Here is a 17,930-nt window from a genome sequence, read left to right as displayed (position 1 = left end):
CCCCTTCCCCCCAGCCTACCCCCTATTCCCACCTCCTCCAGGGCAAAGCCTTCCCTGAGGACTGAGATCAACCTGGTAGACTCAGTCCAGGCAGGTCCAGTCCCCTCCTCCCAGGATGAGCCAAGCGATCCTGCATAGGCCCCAGGTTTCAAACAGCCAACTCATGCAATGAGCACAGGACCCGGCATGGCATTTTCAACCAGCGCTTTCCCAATCACTATCTGCTGTCTTGAACAGAGAGGAGAAAATAATCCTGCCCTGGCTGAGATCTCAGTAACCCCTTGGAGTCTTGACTCCTATCTCCTACCGTAGGTCTACCTTAGATACGATATGCCTTGGTTCAGTGGCTTCTTCTCCTCTCAGATTCCAGATCTGTCTGAGAAAGGGAGCTTACAGGTGAGCTTGCAGGTGCCTGCTATTTAGATTTATGAGATGTGGGATCAAGTCCCCAAAGAAGCAGGTGAATTACAAGAAGTTATTTTCCTTTTAATTAAAAAATATTATCAATAATGGCTCTGGTCCTGATGATTCTCAGAGCAGATAATATGGGCAAGCTTAACAAGTGAGCAATATTAATTTCCCTAATTCATTTAAAGATAATATCCTCACATGTTACAATAGCTCACGGGTCCATTTGTGTGCCAGGTTGTCCTTTGCCCAAGGGCTCTCAGTTCCCTCCCTCAAGAGGCCGAACAAAGGGAAGCACTCTTTGTTTTTGTTTTTTTGGTTTTTTTTGTTTTTTTTTTCAAGACAGGGTTTCTCTGTGTACCTTTGTGCCTTTCCTGGAATTCACTTGGTGGCCCAGGCTGGCCTTGAACTCACAGAGATCCGCCTGGCTCTGCCTCCCGAGTGCAGGGATTAAAGGTGTGCGCCACCACTGCCTGGCGGGAAGCACTCTTTAGATAAGAACTGAAAGACAAGAAATTTCACAGAAAAATTCTGACCTTGCAGATATGCCTTTGGCCTTATGTGAACAAGGTTTTATGTACTACAGTCTGCTCCCATACCAATTCATATGTTGAAGCCCAAACCCACACTTCTTCCTAATGTGACTGAGTTAGATAGAAAGTGTTTATAAAAATGCATTATAGTGGGCCCTAATCTAATGACTGAAGTTTATAGGAGAGGACATTAACACAGACATACAAGCTGGGGAAGGTCATGTGTGAACACCAGAGATGATGGCTATCTACAAGCCAAGGAGCCAAACCTTTGGAAAAAGAAATCTTCCTGATATCTCCATCTTAGATTCAAGAACTGAAAAGTAAACCCAGTATTTAAGTCATGCTGTTATGGAATTTCTGTTGTGGCAATTCTAACAAAAGTCATTAACATATAGGAACAACTCTTTCTATTTCCCAGTCTTCATGTCTGTGAAACCAAAGAAGATTGATCTCAGTCCCTTCTGCTCTAGTTTCCTTAGCTGGACTGTGGGAGTGGCATATTCCTCTAACAAGGTCATACCTCCTAAACCTTCCAAAATAGGGCCACTGCCTAAGACCAAATATTCAAATACATGAGTCTATGGGGGATATTCTTATTCAAACTACCACATAGGGTGTCAGATCTCCTGGAGTTGGGTACTGGGAACCAAACTCAGGTTCTTTATAAGACTTAACTGTTTAGCTATCTCTCCAACTACACACCAAAGTCATTTTAGTAAAAAAGTAGCCATCCCCTTCACTGGATAAGCTTAGAAACCCACCCACCTTCAAATGAACACAATTGATTGTCTTGATTGAACAACCTTTTCCTAATCTCCACTTGGGCTTCTTCCTCCTCCCCATCTCCTCTGCTTTCCAGGTTTGTAGAGTAGGCTTTCTTTGTTCTTTGTGTGTCTCACAACATTCTATGATAAACTTGCTACTTTTGATAGATGGATTTCATTAGTGGCCAAAAAGTTTTGTTTTCCATATCACTTTCCTTTGCAATATGACTTAGCACCTTTACCCATCAAAACCTTGGATCTGCCAACTTCTTGCCTCTAGCTTATCCTTGTGACTTGATTATCCGATAGAATTCAACAGAAGTGACATCTGGATGGTTCTAATTTCTCAATAGGCTTACAAACCTTCTCATGTTCTCTTAGACTTCACTTTCTGCTATGACAGCAAGCCGGAGTTATCCATCTGTTGAATAAGTGGTCTCCTCGAGGAGACACCTAGGTTGCCTTAGACCAGGGAACATCTTGACAACCATTCTCTAACCCTGACAAAAACAAGAGTACAGCCCAGATAAGCCAAACTACTAAACAAGCTGACAAGTGACTCAAAAGCAAGTACAACTGGAGCTAGAACAGTGGGCAGAGACAAGGCTGAATCACCTGTCCACAGAACTCAGTTCAAGAAATAGAGTTCTTTTCTTAAGCCACCAAGTGTCTAGGTGATTTAGCACAAACTGACTAAGAAGTCAATTTTTTTTCACATGGCCTGTTAGAAAGTCAGCACCCTGTAAGCAAGGTTATGGCTTAGTACTTGTTTAGGCACACACTATTGCAGGTGTAAAGAAGATATTCAATGCACAGTGAGTTGTTCTCTTCAGAGTTAAATTATCCCAATATGTCTTGTGGCAGTTGTTGGTTAGAACAGTGTTTCTCACTTCACATATTCTTATGCAGTGAGGCTGTGCCACACACCCATTAAAAAACAGAATCTCTTTTTTCAAAACCTTGCATCATAATGAGCCTTGTAATTTCTTCAATTTGTATGATACAGCATAAGTATCCCAATGCTGTTTAAACATAGCTTTTACCTGGCCTGGAGTTACTATTAGAAAATTATCAAAGCTGAAAGAGATAATACCAATACCATGCTTTGATAAACTCAAGCTATGTAAGATCTAGTTTTAGAGGACAGTGTGGTACATAAGGATAGATATGCCAAGGTACCAAGCACCAGGTGAGCCACCATTTTGGAGTGCATCTGCCAGAATCAACTGTTATAACTGGTGCCATGTGAGGCCTGGACGACTCACCCAACTTCATCTCTCCCCATAACTTAATGCTCAAATTATAAGCAAAATAAATGTTTGCTTTAAGAAACTAAATTATGTGATGATTTATTGTGAAGCAATAAGAGTACAGAGACAGCAGGCTGCATAAACTCCTGCCCTAGAGCAGTTAAAAATGTGGATTTATATCCAGCTTTGACTTCTGACGATGATGTGCTAATGGCAAGCACACTTACACGTTGATTTTAAGTACCTTCATTTACGTGATAGGGATGTATTTAATCATTTAATAAACTGCACCGAGAGTCTGGAAGTAACTATAGTGAATAAGTCTCTGTCTCTGCCTTCAGGGAATTCAGAGTCATTTTGAGGAAATAAGGCAAGAGGCCTGCAAGTCTCAAAACAAGGCTGTCTCTCCTACTTTTACCCAAGTACAGTAAATCCTAAGATACATAGGAAGGTTCAGGATAGCATTGGGCCCAAGGGGCGACCATTGGGATAAAAAGGGAAAGGGATGGATGAAGTGGAATTCAGGCAGAGACCAGCAAAGCAGAGTGAACTGAGAGAAAAAGAATCTTTGTGTGTGTGAGAAAGACAGAGAGATAGCAGCATGTATAAGAGTCAAAGCTTGGAGGAAGCATGGGGCCATATAGAAGAAATAATTGGCTGGATTGGGATTTAGTGTGAGTGTGAAGTCTGTATGTTCCTACTGCAAGTCCATTATCAAAGACCTGTTTGATTTAAAGGACTGAAAATGAATTTCTCAGAAATGAATTGTGCAGGCAACTGTGACCTTTTGGGAGGACATAGCTTGATGAATGTATTGTAAAATAAAAATTAAAACATTATTATTTTAAGTATTGCTCAAAGAACAACAACAAAAATCAGATTCTAGGAGAGAAAATGGTTTTACACTCCAGGAAAGTATTGGGTTTATAGGTGGAGAATATATGTGATTAAGAAGAATAAAACTTTCTTATTTTGTTTGAAACAGAGAAAGCACAATCCAAAAGGCACTCAAAAGAAAGGATTGTAGGCTGGGAAGATAACTCAGTGCATGGAATAATTTTGATTCCAGAACTCACATGAAACACACTTGTAAATATCAGCACTGAGAATGCAAAGACATCAGGATTCCTGGGGCTTACTGGTCAGGCAGAAATGCAGAATCTGTAGAGTTTCAGGTCACCAAGAGGCCTTGACTCAAAACAAACAAACAAAAAAAAAACAGGAAATGAACAGCCCTCAAAGGTCAACACCTGAGGATGTCCTCTGCCTTACACAAACCATACACATATAGAGACAGATAGACAGACAGACAGAGACAGAGATGGGGGAGGGGAGAGCACAAACCTTCAGAGCATAACTCCCTTAATGAAAATGAACAGCACTGGATACTATTTGAAGACCTATATAAATCATATCAACTTCCAGAATATCTTTTCGTTTTTATTAATTACTTTATTTTACAAGAATATTTTTTTCTTAATAAAGATACAGAGAATAAAGTAGCAGAAAAATAATTCTCCACATAGATAAGAAGATGCACACAGAGAGGCTCTAAGCATAGGATTTGTTATGATCCCCAAACCAAAGAAAGGACTAGGATATCTCACAAACACTTGCCCATCAAGCTCTAGGGGAACAGATCTTCAACCAAAGTAAGACATGGAAGTCCCATTCTCTACACTTAGATGCTTTGGTTCAAGTAGGTAACAGATCACTCTCTTATCACAATGATATTGGAAATGTTCCTAGGGTCACTGTCTTGAACCAGCTCTTCACTTTTCAGGGAGAAAAAAAAAAGTATCAGGAAGGTAAATCAAATGCCCATGTAGCTACATAGGTATCCTGTGGGAGGCCAGCTCCTATCTTTTCCAGGGTTCCTATGAGGAAGAGAGAGGGATAAGAAATATAGAAAGGTAGAAAGATAGCAAAGAGGAAAACGACAGAAACACAGTATAGATAGCTTCAGGAGCCTTTTCCATTTATCCAAAAGGGCTTTTTATAACAATGCCAAGGAATGGGACAAAATCCCTCCCCTTTGCTAGATCAAAGTACACCACATAGCCTAGTGAAGACCCTTCCAAACACCTGGTAAACACGCCTGTGGTCAAATCATCCCTTTATGCAGCCCTGCTAGGTAAAGCAAGCTCAGATTCTCGGACCTGAGTAAATTCTCACTAGGAAACCTCGGCTGGTCTCTTCAGTATCCTACCAGTACGATTTATTCTAGATTTTGTTCTCACTTCTAGGACCCTGGAACTCATTCTCAACAGCCTTTGGTCCACCTTGGGGGTCTGAAAAGGCTTCTTGCTCAGCTATAACAAAATCCTCAAGAATGCGTTGAGGGTTCTCCACACATAATGATAGTTTAACCTCACAGCCTCTAGAATCATACACATCTACTCTGGCACTGACTTTACCTGAAAAGAATAAAACACAAGAACTTTATCTTGGTCTTTGTACACTCCAAACCCCTAGAATGGATTCATAATAATTCACCAGACTGTGTGCCCTAAATATTAAATAAGGCACATTGCTTGTTGCAAACCAATGAATTTATAGAATCTTTGTGTCTCTCCAGGAGAAGCAGAGGACAAGTATCTTTGTTTATCTCTGTCTTTTCTTCAATGTGTGAAGAGTAAACACAACAGAAAACAATTGCAAAATGAACTGAATCTTAAAACTGGAAAAATAAAATCAAACTGAACAGGCACAAAGAGGTGTCAGTTATATCACTTACCCAAATGTCTAGGTCATCTTATAAGGACTAATTTAGGCAAACTGAGATATATGAGTTCACTTCCAAATATAGTGTGGGCTATTCACAGCCAATTTCCTAGGGAGGGTTTAAGAAGACTCAAGTAAAGAGTTAGAAAAACATGATTGTGATGCAATTATCCCTATGAAGATTAAAGGCTACCAGCAAGTGAGAGACACTTTCTTAAAATAACAAATGAGGCACAGAGGAGTCTTCTGCATAAAGATGAGAAAGGGAGAGGTATAAGGGAGACCTGAAATTGATAAAGTACCTACTATGCGCTGGGGCTTTAGCATACTCACCTAACAATTCACTGTAGTGGATGGCATGGCTCCCATTTTATAAGAAGCAGAAGCTTAGCGACCTCGAGACACTATCTCAAGATCACATAGCAATAATGCAATATTCAGCAAAGTTGGGATTTTAGCCCACATGACACAAAACAATAGCTGGACAGTAATGCCTCCTGCAGGGCTAGAAAATAGAGTGCTTAACAAGCAGGTGTCCATGACTGAAATATACTTAAAATAAAGAATAATAATTTGAACTTCATCCCCTGAAGGCATCATCATCATCATCATCATCATCATCACTATTTCACTCCCATTTTTTTCTTCCATTCTTACTCACCAAATAGCAACCTTATCATCATATGGGCCCCCAGGTAGACTTGCCAATAGGGAAAGACCTGGAAGCTCAGTGAAACTACACTCATCATCTACCTTGAAATGACCCCAATGAGCCATTTTCATGTCTTCTTCCTTTAGGTGCAAGTACAACCTATAATGTACTTATAATCAAGTTTGGCAATGGCAATATGGTCGATATCATTCTAGTGGTTATTCTTCCTTAGTAAAATGGAGTTAGGAAAAATTGCCTTGATGGGTTTGAAGAAACAAATAGTCACATTGTAAGGTACCTATAATTAGGAACATATGGAAGGGCAATGCAGCTATCTTTGAGAGCTAAGGGCAGTCCACAACTATGGTCAGTAAGAATCTGAGATATTCATTTAGATAGCCTCAAGGAAACTCATTCAGCCAACAATGTGAGTGAGCTTTGGAACAAATATTTCTCCAGCCAAGCATCCAGATGCACCTATCATTATACTGATTGATTGCAGTAGAAGGGATTTGATGGCAGAGGACCAAGCTCATCTGTGCTCAGACTCTTGACCCACTGAAATTCCAAATAATACATGTATTGTTTTCATCTGCATAGGTTTTGATAATACATGATGCAGCACTGTACAACAAATATCGCATTTCAAGTCTACACATGAAAGCAGATGGCAGAAGAGATATGATTCCAGTGTACTCATGACAGTGTCTAGCAAGTGTAGTGTTTGCTTGCCTCCATACACGTATATATTGATAACACTGCATTCTACCACAGACAATAAAGGGCAATATAGAGAGTATCTGGAAGACTATGGGGTTCCCTGTCAAGAAAGAAGAGTAAAGCAGGCAAATTCAGAGGACTACTCAGCATTCATAGCTCTAAGTCTTCCGTCTTGACTGCACGAAGCTCAAGGATACACCTAACAGCCTGGATTTAGTTAAACCCCCATTGAGCTGTTTTTCTGTTGTATGTCCATGAATCAAATACTTAAACTCTTGCTTCAGTTTTCCATCCATAAAATGAGAACAGTGGCAACATTTGTCTCACAGAAATGATAATGCACATAAATGAGGATGGTATAATATAAGTAAAGTGTTTGGAATTAGGCTGAGCCAAAATAGACTTTAAAATGAACACCATGTTGGTGAATTTACAACTAAAATCTGAAAGCATTGGTTTGCTATCCTGGAATACCATTTTAAACCATTCTAACAGTCAATCTTTTATTTTAAAACAAAACACCTGATTCCTTAGTAAAGTCTTTAAAAGGCAGTGTATATTGTGCATGGTTTTGAAGGCAAAAATCTAAGATTTGTCAGGCCTATTTATTAAGCCTCAAGTGAAGATATCATGACAAAAACCAGCAGAGCAGTAAAATAGGAGGCAAAGGAGCAGAGAGAGCTTGGTATTGTTTTTGTTTGTTTTGTTTTGTTTGTTTTGTTTTTAAATAACAACTTGAGCTCATGAAGTCACCATGAATCCCTTCTGAAAGCATCGTTCTAGACAACTAATATTCCTATACTAAACCACCTATTGTAAGTCCCATCACTTCTCACATCATGACACCACATGTCCAAAATGTGAATCCTTGGGGGGTAAATTCAAGCCCACCTAGCCTTAGAAAGTGTCTCTCAGAAGCCCCAGAAAGAGACAAATAAGCTTTATCTTTCTGGATAGAAAAAAAAGAGTTAGTAGACTGTATGATTCTGTGTTGTACAATCACACATCCATCATCACTGAGATGTTTTCTCATTCCCTACTGTGTACCTGCTAACAGAAAATAAAACCAAAAATAATATAAAACAACCCTGTCTCCTGAGTATAACAGATGGCAATATATCATGAATAAATAATTCATCAGGAGCAAAACAAGCTAGTGGTCATGCATTTCAGCAAATAAATCACCAGCAACACTTTTGAAAACTGCAACAAGAAACATCTGCAGGGAATAGAGCAGCCAACTAAGATGGATAAGTCACAGCATTAGTCTGAACTAACATCTCACTGACATAGGGTAAAGCCTTCTCCTGACTGACTACTCTGACCCAACGTGTAACTACAGAACTTGACCTTTTCTTTTATAAACTGGAGTCTTCTACATCTACTTCCTGGAAGGCAGGAGCCTTTTATGGTTTAGATCAAAAACAAGCCCCTGGGCATCAACTAGAAAGCTTCGCTCAGAACAAGACTTCTCAAGTATCCCACTCTCTCCACCCCTTTCCACTTGAGGAATTTTTTTCTTTCATTTTTCTTTATTAAGAAATTTTCTACTCACTACACATACTATCCACAGATCCCCCCTCCTCCCTCCTCCCACCCCCCAGCCCTCTTTCCCAAGCCACCCCACATCTCCACATGTAAGTCTATATGACTTATATCAGTCAAACTTAAAACATATCATAAATAAGTTTATTTTAAAACAATTTTTGTATACCTATAATTTTATCATTTATTAGATATTGTATGCATATATGAAATTTTCAAACAGTAAAAAAGAGATTATCAAATAAATAATCAAGAGGGTGATTCTGTTAACCAAAATATAAAATTTTGATGTTGGAGTAGATAGATTCTGGCCAACAGAATGTTGACCAGAGGATTGTATTTCATAAGAGGTACTGGAAGGCACAGCATTCACTACAGCTTTCTGTATTCTTAACTCTGTCACAGTTCTTAATAGAGAACCCATCTCCTGGCCCCTAGATATTTACAAAAGGCAAGAGCCTTCCTTTTCAATAGTATTTATAAATGTTCTGCCAAATGTCAATTGTGCCTCTGCCCTGTATGAACCCATTTAATTCTTCTCTAACTGAAAATTGACCCTGAGTCTAATCTTGAGTCTATTACATTCATTATACTCTTCTGAGAGTAAGAAATAGTCCATATAACTCAGACGGAGACAATGCACACATTTACAGCAGTCATATTTATAAATAAATGTACATGTGAGACATCGGAAAGATTATGTTTATATTATATATAAGGATGCAATGAAATAGAACAATTTTAATAATTTCTATCATAAAGTAATACATGTGTCCTGGTTAGGGCTTCTATTGCTGTGATAAACACCATGACCAAAAGCAACTTGGAGAGAAAAGGGTTTGTTTCATCTTTCAATTCTCAAGTCATAGTCCATCACTGAGGGAAGTCAGGGCAGGAACTCAAGGCAGGAACCTGGAGGCAGGAACTAAAGCTGAAGCCATGGAGGAATGCTGCTTACTGGCTTGCTTCCCATGGCTTGCTCAACTGCCTTCTTACACAATCTAGGACTATGAACCTAGGGAGGCAATACCATTAATAGGCTGAGCCCTCACACATTAATCATTAATCCATAAAATGTCTCCACAGACTTGTCTACTGGAAATCTGATGGAGTCACTTTCTCAACTGAGGTTCTTCTTCCTAGATAACTGTACATTATGTCAAGTGAAAAAAAAATCAACTAGACCATTAAGTCAATTGTTAATAGATCTATTCCAAATAGGCAAATATTTTAGAGAAACCTGATTTGGGTCAATCCCTGGGATGGTTGCTGAGAAATAATAATGAAATTGAAATAGTTCACAAGACAGCAGAAAAAAAACAGGTAATGTTCAAGCTCAGTGATAAAGAAAGCTTATTTTTCTTGCAGAGGACCTGAGTTCAGCACCCAGCACCCATATCAGTTATTTCACAACTGCCTATAACTCCAGCACAAACAGAGTCAACTCTCTCTTCTGGCCTCCAAAGGCAACTGGACTCATGTGCATATAATCTCTCTCACACACAGGCAGACACACAATTAAAAGTATAAAGAAATAAATAGAGTGAATAGGGAGGTAGGGAAGGATCTGAGAAAAGCTCAGGTGAGGGATGAATATGATCATGAAACACTAAAAGAATAATAAAAAATGAAAGCTTTAAATATATCAAAAAAGAGTAAAATATTTTAAAAATCAGGTAATTTTCATTAACTAAATAATCAACCAGGGCTTCTTTCCATCCTCTTATCTGAAGGAGACTCCTTGCTAGTCATGTTTATGAAAATGAAAGATTTAATGAAATCCAAGTACAAATCTGTGATAAACATTGATGTCAGGCTGAATCAGTTACTGTATTGGTCATTTGTCCCATCGAATATTTTAGTTAGCACTCAAACCCAGTTTAAGCAAAAAAAGCTTTCCAAAACAGAGCCCTCAACTCCAGATTTCTTGTTTCTATTCAGAAGATTTACTGATATCTAAGATAATTAACACCAACAGCTCACCAAAACAAGGTAGAGGAGAGATGACCCTGGTTTAAGTCCTTGTTTTGATGGCTTTCTTACTTCTTTGCTGTTTATTGGTCTGGAATAATAGACCAGGAATCAGAAAGATGAAAAATATATTATTGAGCTTCCTGAGGATCCAGGACTCTAAAGGAGGGCATTCTGTATCCTAGTCACTAGGATTTCCTGAGCTAAAGTCATTCTGCTGCTTAAGCTGGAGGAGTGCTCTAATGTCTGGGTCAGCTGATTTCCATGTGAGGGTTGGCTCTGCCTGAATCTGGGCATCCTTTGATTTTTTTTTTCACTTGCCTAGGAGATGAGCAAGTTCTGGTGTCTCCAAAGCCATATGCCTGTGATTTCATGGAGTGGGTGGGAGGTTATCATTAAACACACTTTAAGAAATATAAGCAAAGCCCCTTCAGCAACAACCATTCTTCTGGGATAAAATCAAATAAACATTTTCCCAAATCTTTTCTTCCTCCAACTTTGTAAATGAAGCACATTTGCCTCGGGCAGGTGTATAACATTACTTTTACGTTTTCCACTCACTGAACTTTTCAAAAGGAGAAGGAAGTTGGAAGGGTGGAAAAAAAAGAGGGCAGAGCTGGAGAAGAGAGAGGGGGTTATATAATAACATTACTCCTGCTATGCCCCAAGGACATGAGCACCTTGCACTGGAAGTTCTATGTCATAATCCAAAGGAATTGGATATGGCTTTGAAAACAGTGACTGAGAGGAACAAGCTAGGATGACTACATATAAACCTGGAGGGAATTTTCCACTCATTAGCTATGAGTTTTATTATTCCCGCTGGGAATAGACTACATTTTCAAAGACACTTCTTGCAGAACAGTATTCAAAATAATGTCCTGAGTCATTTTTAACTCTTAGAGAATAAGTAAGTAGCAATCTATTAATTTCCTGTCCCAGTAGGATTTCCAACAAAGTTTTACAAATATGTAAATACATTTTATTGTTAATTTTGAGATTATAATATAATTACATCATTTCTCCCTTCCTGCTCCTCCCTTTAAACCTTCCCATATACCCAACCTTCTTTGCTCCCACTCTGTCTAATGTACTTATTTTTAGTCCATTGTTGTTACATACATATAAAAATACGTATATGTTTCTAAATATAGCCTGGTCATTCTGCATAATGTTACTTGTATGTATGTTTTCAGGGCTTAACCCAATACTGGGCATGAGAAGACCTCTTTGGGGTTGTTAGTCAGGATTATCCAAGAGACTCAAAATATTACAGGCTATTGCCATTTCCCTTGGTTGCTCTCCAGAGTGGGTGGTAAGTCCCTGTTGTTGAAGATACAATGAACTTCAGACACAAGGTTCAGAGCACCCTGATCTGGAACTGAGCTGAATGCCTCCTCTCAGAGGACTAGTTTTAATGTAACCAGAAGGCGTGACGCATGCTTCCAAAGGAAAAAAGATACCAACAATCCTATCCAACTATGATGCCTATGAACCACAACAACGACCATCATGTCATGATAAGCCTGAGAGGTCAGTAGTGGCAGACATACCTTGGTGGTAACCAAGGTCTTTCTAATTGCACTTCAGATCCTCTCAACAACAAGAAAAAAAAATGACTGGTAATGGAAACCTAGTCAACTACCCTGGGCTAGTGAACTCATGGATCTTGGTGAACCTACAACCACCACTTTACTAAGTCAACATAATCCATAAATACATTCTAAATATTTGTCCTTACATCCAAAGATAAGTGTAGTCCCCACACCTCATTAAGGAACTTTCTCTTTGCAACAGATTGAGACCATTACAGAAAAATACAACCAATAAAAATGCAGAGTCCAAGTGGATACATGTGCAAAACAACTTCTATACCTAAGGTTCAAGGAACATTGTGAAAGTGGGGGCAAAAGACTGTAAGAGCCAGAGAATCAGGGAGTATTCTGCACAGTTGTATCTTCTATTAATGTTGGAAGCTAGACCCATAAAGTCTCACCAACATGACTGCCTAAACATAGGCAAAATGAGGACAGCAACAATATACATGTCAAAGTGGATGGGAGAAAGTTTCATCTCCATTAGGCCTTCACTCTACATAAAGAACTACAGGCAACTAAGGACTGCTGAGAGTGAGATACATAGCCTTCCCCAAGAAAGAGCACACCAATTGGTCATAAATACTTCTTAAACTTCCATGGAAATACTACATCATGCAGAGGGAAAAATATAAAGAAAGCAATGTCGCTATTGTCTTTTATAAGGTTGCTTGAGCATCTTAACATTAAAGCATTTGTTATCTCCAAATAAGAGGACTAAAAGAACTGAAGAAACTGTCTGGGAGAACAAATGTCGCAAAGCAGGTGTTATCAGATTGTAATTTATTATGTTCCCTTATAAGCCAAATGAAAAGTAGATTATAACCAGAGTATCTTAGTTTCAGGCTGGCTCTCTCTGCTGGATTTATGAATATAATTTTTAATCTCTCTAACGAGAGGAAAACGTAAATTATTTGCTGATAGACACATGGTCCATTGGCAGATACAGTCCTCTGAAGCAATTAGCCAATAGGCTCTGGAAATTTGGTCTCTCTGAAGAGAGAGCCCCTCCCAAAAGAGACAGCACCAAATCTACTGCATTCCTTCTCCCTGCTTCTACAATGTTCAGTGGAAACCAAAGATAATATTGAAAAAATCTTGACCCTTTCAAAAGTAAAGATGGGGAAGAGATGAAAGATTGAGAAAGCATAATGAATATATATATAAAAGAAAATAGAAGAATAGCCAAAAATAAAAATAGGGAATGGACATTTTTATAATTAACATCCCCTCCATGTAACTGACATATAATAGGCATATTTACAATAAGAGGTAGCAAAGACCATCTAAATGAAACACACAGGTGCTTTCTTCAGATTTCACACCAGCAAGAGACTAACCACTGTCACTTGCATCATGGCAGGAATTCAAGGACAGGTAGAGTAGGGAAATGGCACACTGAGCCAAATGGATGGCTTTGGTTGCTCTGATGGGAGGCTATTGTTAGAGATGGAGCTGAAGCAGGTCATCCTATGATATGATTAGGAGTGAATGTTAGGCCTTCTGTAATTGAGACAAAGTTGGAATTAGAGACCACAATTACAGAAGTTTCCAGTTATTCAATTCCTGGTCATTGAGGTTAAATTGTTGAGGTTATTGCTTAACTTCTTGGATTGTTATTAAAGATAGAAATCTGATCTCCTATAATTTAGGATTTCCACCTAGAGCAGGTTGGTATCCAAGGCTAATTAGTATGGAGAATAAGGTTAACTTTTTGGGAATATTTCTGCAAGCTGTGGGCCACAGTTTTTTTTTCGTATGACTTCATCATTTATCATACAGCTATCTATTCAGTGAACATATACTTTCTACTGATGCCCTTGTCTCAAATCTGTGGTAGGGATTAGAGTGCATTTCTTGAAATGAACCTCAGAAACTGCTAAGATCATGTAATAATGAGAACTGACAAGCTTCTTCTGGGTTATACATTTAACTCAAGTTTATTACCTTACCATTCTCCTCAGAACAGAAAAAAAGCCTTGGAGAGGCTCCTTGTCATAAATCTTAGATTCTCAAAAACACAGTCTTCTCACCAAAAAGAGTACTAAGAAAAATGCTCTGAAAGGAATCCATCAAAGACGGCAGCGGGACATCTCTGTAGCAAACCCTAACTGCTTCAAGAGAAGCTTTTAGATATAAAACATATTTAAGGACTGGGAAACTGTTCCTTCCCATCAATGAACACTTTTCTGCCCATTCCCACCTCTTCTCAATTCATCATTTCAGTTCAGAAGACATTGATTGTATAAGTGCTCAATAATAACAAAATGAATGGATTCACAATTGTATTCTGTCATTACTCCATATTCTAGTGGATCAGAGAGATAGTTCAATACACTATAATAAACAGGTAAGTGTGGTGTGAAAGACATGCTAGACCATGAAGAAACCTCATGAGGTCATCGCACAGTCCATTATGAGGACAGGGATTAGGAGACTCAACCTCAGAGATGGAACTTCCAGGTTGAAGATAATAATGCCCTGTGTCTTTATTCAGTGCTATCTGCCTGCAGAGCCATTTACCATCCTCTCCCAAGTCCAAAACAATTCTTAATTGTTTTTAGATCCATTGATATCTGGTTTGAGGTCTGAGTTGATATTTCTTTGTGTCCCAATGTTTTTTACAGTTTCTGATGATAGGCAATGTTTGAAAAATGTCTTTAAAGCCCTGGTCCTATCTTTCTCTCCTGCTTTCCAATGTGCTTGACCTAGGAGGCAGAGGAATACATATATTTGTTTGTACCAAGAAATAAAAACATCACTTTTCTTCAAAGCTAAGGAAGTATTTGTGCCTACAACCTACCTAATGGCATCTTAACTAAGATAAATATCCAAGTTAAGCAGAATGATGATGACAAAGTACTACAGACTTGATAGCTTAAGCAGCAGATTTTTTCCCTACAATCCTGGAGGCTGAAGTCCAAGATAAAGTCACTGGCATGATTGGTTCTTCTGTGGCCTCTTCATCTTGTAAGTGACTGCGTTCTCATGTCTTCATGTAACCTGCCCTCTGTATCTGTCTGTCTTCTCTACTTATAAATTCACCAGTCTGATGGATTACATCTGTACAACTGACCTGGTAATTTTCTCTTGCTTAAACCTATGAATAAATAGTTATCATGTTTGGGAGAATAAGTAACCAAAAGACTCAAAAAATTAATTTGGGGAGCAACATAAGTAAATTTCTAGACTGGCTGATACACAGGAACCAAAACGAAACTTCTGGGAACACTGATTATGCACAATAATGGTGAGATCGTGGCTAAACCTGCATCTTCTTATTTCTCCTTAGCCATATGGACCATAGTATAGAACATAGAATGATGGGTTTTTCAGACTGCCATGAAAAATCTTGCCTCACAGAATCAAAGCAGCTAGAGTCTTGACCACACAGGAGGTCAAAATGTAAAGTGTTTATCCTGCCCTGTCTAAAAGAGAAGTCTAGCAAACCTCCATATTTGATCAGTCTCCTGAGTAACCCTGTCCTGTGATTAAAGAGTTGGATACTCAAGATAGACTGGGAGAATGGAAGAAATTAAAGTAGAAGCCATCTCTTTTATGGTCAGAGGCTAAATGAATGGGGGCAGCAGAGCAGAGTAATGGTCATTCTCCCAAAGATGACAACTTTAACTCTTTGGTTCCTGGGTATTAGCCTGTCTCCAAGAATGCATTTTCTGTCTGCACCTTTGACTTGCAGATCCTGTATTTGTAAGAGCCTAGCTGCTCCTGCATGCTGCACAACTCAACATTCTCTGTCAGTTTTCACAATTTCTGAGCACACTGTCTTCTCAACTCCTCAGATGCAATCCAAGCTCTACAATGAACATGCTCTACAAGAAATACACAGATCAAAAGCCAAGGAGGTTGGCTTTTGTATTTTCATAGATTCCACCCTTCTTGAAACACCATAGACTGAGCCTGGAGTGGAAATATGTTTGATTTTAATTACAGAGTATGTTCCATCAGCTCTGAGGCACAGAATCCTCCCTGTCATCTGAAGCAAAGAATTTGTATCAAACAGAGCTAGAGATGCAAAAAAAGAACAAAAGGTCAGAATTGCCATGCAATGAGAAAATTTTCTTTCAAAACTCTTTAATAACAGAAATATGGAGAGAAATAAATTTATACAGAGAGAAGGTTTAAAGGACATGACAACTTCAAAACCTTTAATAATTGATTTCTTGCAACCCCAAGCACTTTGGAGACTGGGTTTCTTCTAATATAATAGGTAAATATTGCCAAGACTCTGACAGCAGTTTTCTATAGCAAACATTTACTGAGCCTCCATTCTGTGGGCCACATTGAAGAAGAATGGGAGGTGGCTCTTCCTTCAGGCTGCTAAGAAGGACTTACATGGAAAGCAGTTCTCCAGGTACCGTAGACATGGTAGAGACTGGAGATGCAAAGAGAAAGTTTTTTCCACCTGCATCTAGCTGGCCTCATGGGCAAAGTCCTCTCAGGGGGTTTGCTTAAGTCATTTTCAAGCAAGCTCTTCACACATCTGAATCTAATATTCTCTGTGTTCTGAATGAGGATTAGTTACAAATATTAAGAATCCTACTTTCTTGAATAAGAGGATTATAAGCATTCTTTAGAGGTCTCTGAGTTCAATTACTGACTTCTCTGCATAATAATAAGCATTGCTCTTTTACTGCATATGCTTTCATTATGACAAACGGGGCTAGGCTCCTTGATCAAATAAATATCTACCCTGCAGAAATTTTATATTTTCAGTCCTAATAGTCTGCATGTAAAATAACAAACTGCCAAAATAGGAGTCAAGTGCAAGCAGGCCTTTTCCACTCCAGCCCTCTCTCCAAGTTTCTATGCTTGTCATTCTTCCTCTCTGCTCTCTGATCCTCCACAATTAAGAGAGGTTTCTTTTGTCAGAGAAGACATTTTGGCTGAAAATTCTCTCCTCCGATTCTTCCACTGGCTCCATCTTGAATTCAGACAAGCTAAATCCAAATCTAAAATGATAAGTCTCAGTTTGGTGGGAAGTGACAGTCATTTTTATCTGAAACATATTGATTTGGCTATGATCGCACTATGGACTGCTGGATACAAACTAGCATCCAGAATGCAGAAAGCAAGGCTTCTTTCCCCTTACAGCAATAGAAGTCCTTCTCACTTGCTCTCCACTTAGTAATCCCACCCTCTTTTAATCACCATTTATACTGTCAGTCAACATCCTTCCTGGACAGATATGAATAAACATCACTTACCTCAGTTAGGGGATTGACCAATATAAACTGTGGTGATATATTGTGTACCCTAATAAACTTGCCTGAGGATCAGAGGCCAGAGCCAGCCACTAGATTAGACACAGAGGTCAGGCGGTGGTGGCACATACCTTTAATCCCCGCACTTAAGATCTCATGCCTTTGCTTGGGAAGCACACACCCCTTTAATCCCAGGAAGTAATAGGGCAGGGCAGAAAAAGGTATATAAGGCATGAGGAAATAGGAACTCACTCTCTTTAGGCTGAGGATTTCATAGAAGTAAGAACTAGTGGCTGGCTGCTCTGCTTCTCTGATCTTTCAGGCAAGTTTATTAGGGAAAACAATATATTACCACAGTAAACATGCCAGCAAGCCAGCAAATTAGTAAACCAATAGATTTTATTGAGGTTCTCACAGAAATTAGGATATAGCACAAAAATTACTCAAAGACTGCTGCATTCCCCAAACTTACCCCAGCATGGATTATAGCTCATGAAAGCTGGAAATATGTAGGGTACATCACAAACTATAGGTAGTTCAAGA

The sequence above is a fragment of the Peromyscus californicus genome, unplaced genomic scaffold, assembly GCF_007827085.1.
Source record: "Peromyscus californicus insignis strain IS unplaced genomic scaffold, ASM782708v3 Scaffold_13__1_contigs__length_99412109, whole genome shotgun sequence".
Lineage (NCBI taxonomy): Eukaryota > Metazoa > Chordata > Mammalia > Rodentia > Cricetidae > Peromyscus > Peromyscus californicus.
Note: the sequence above shows the minus strand (reverse complement) of the source record.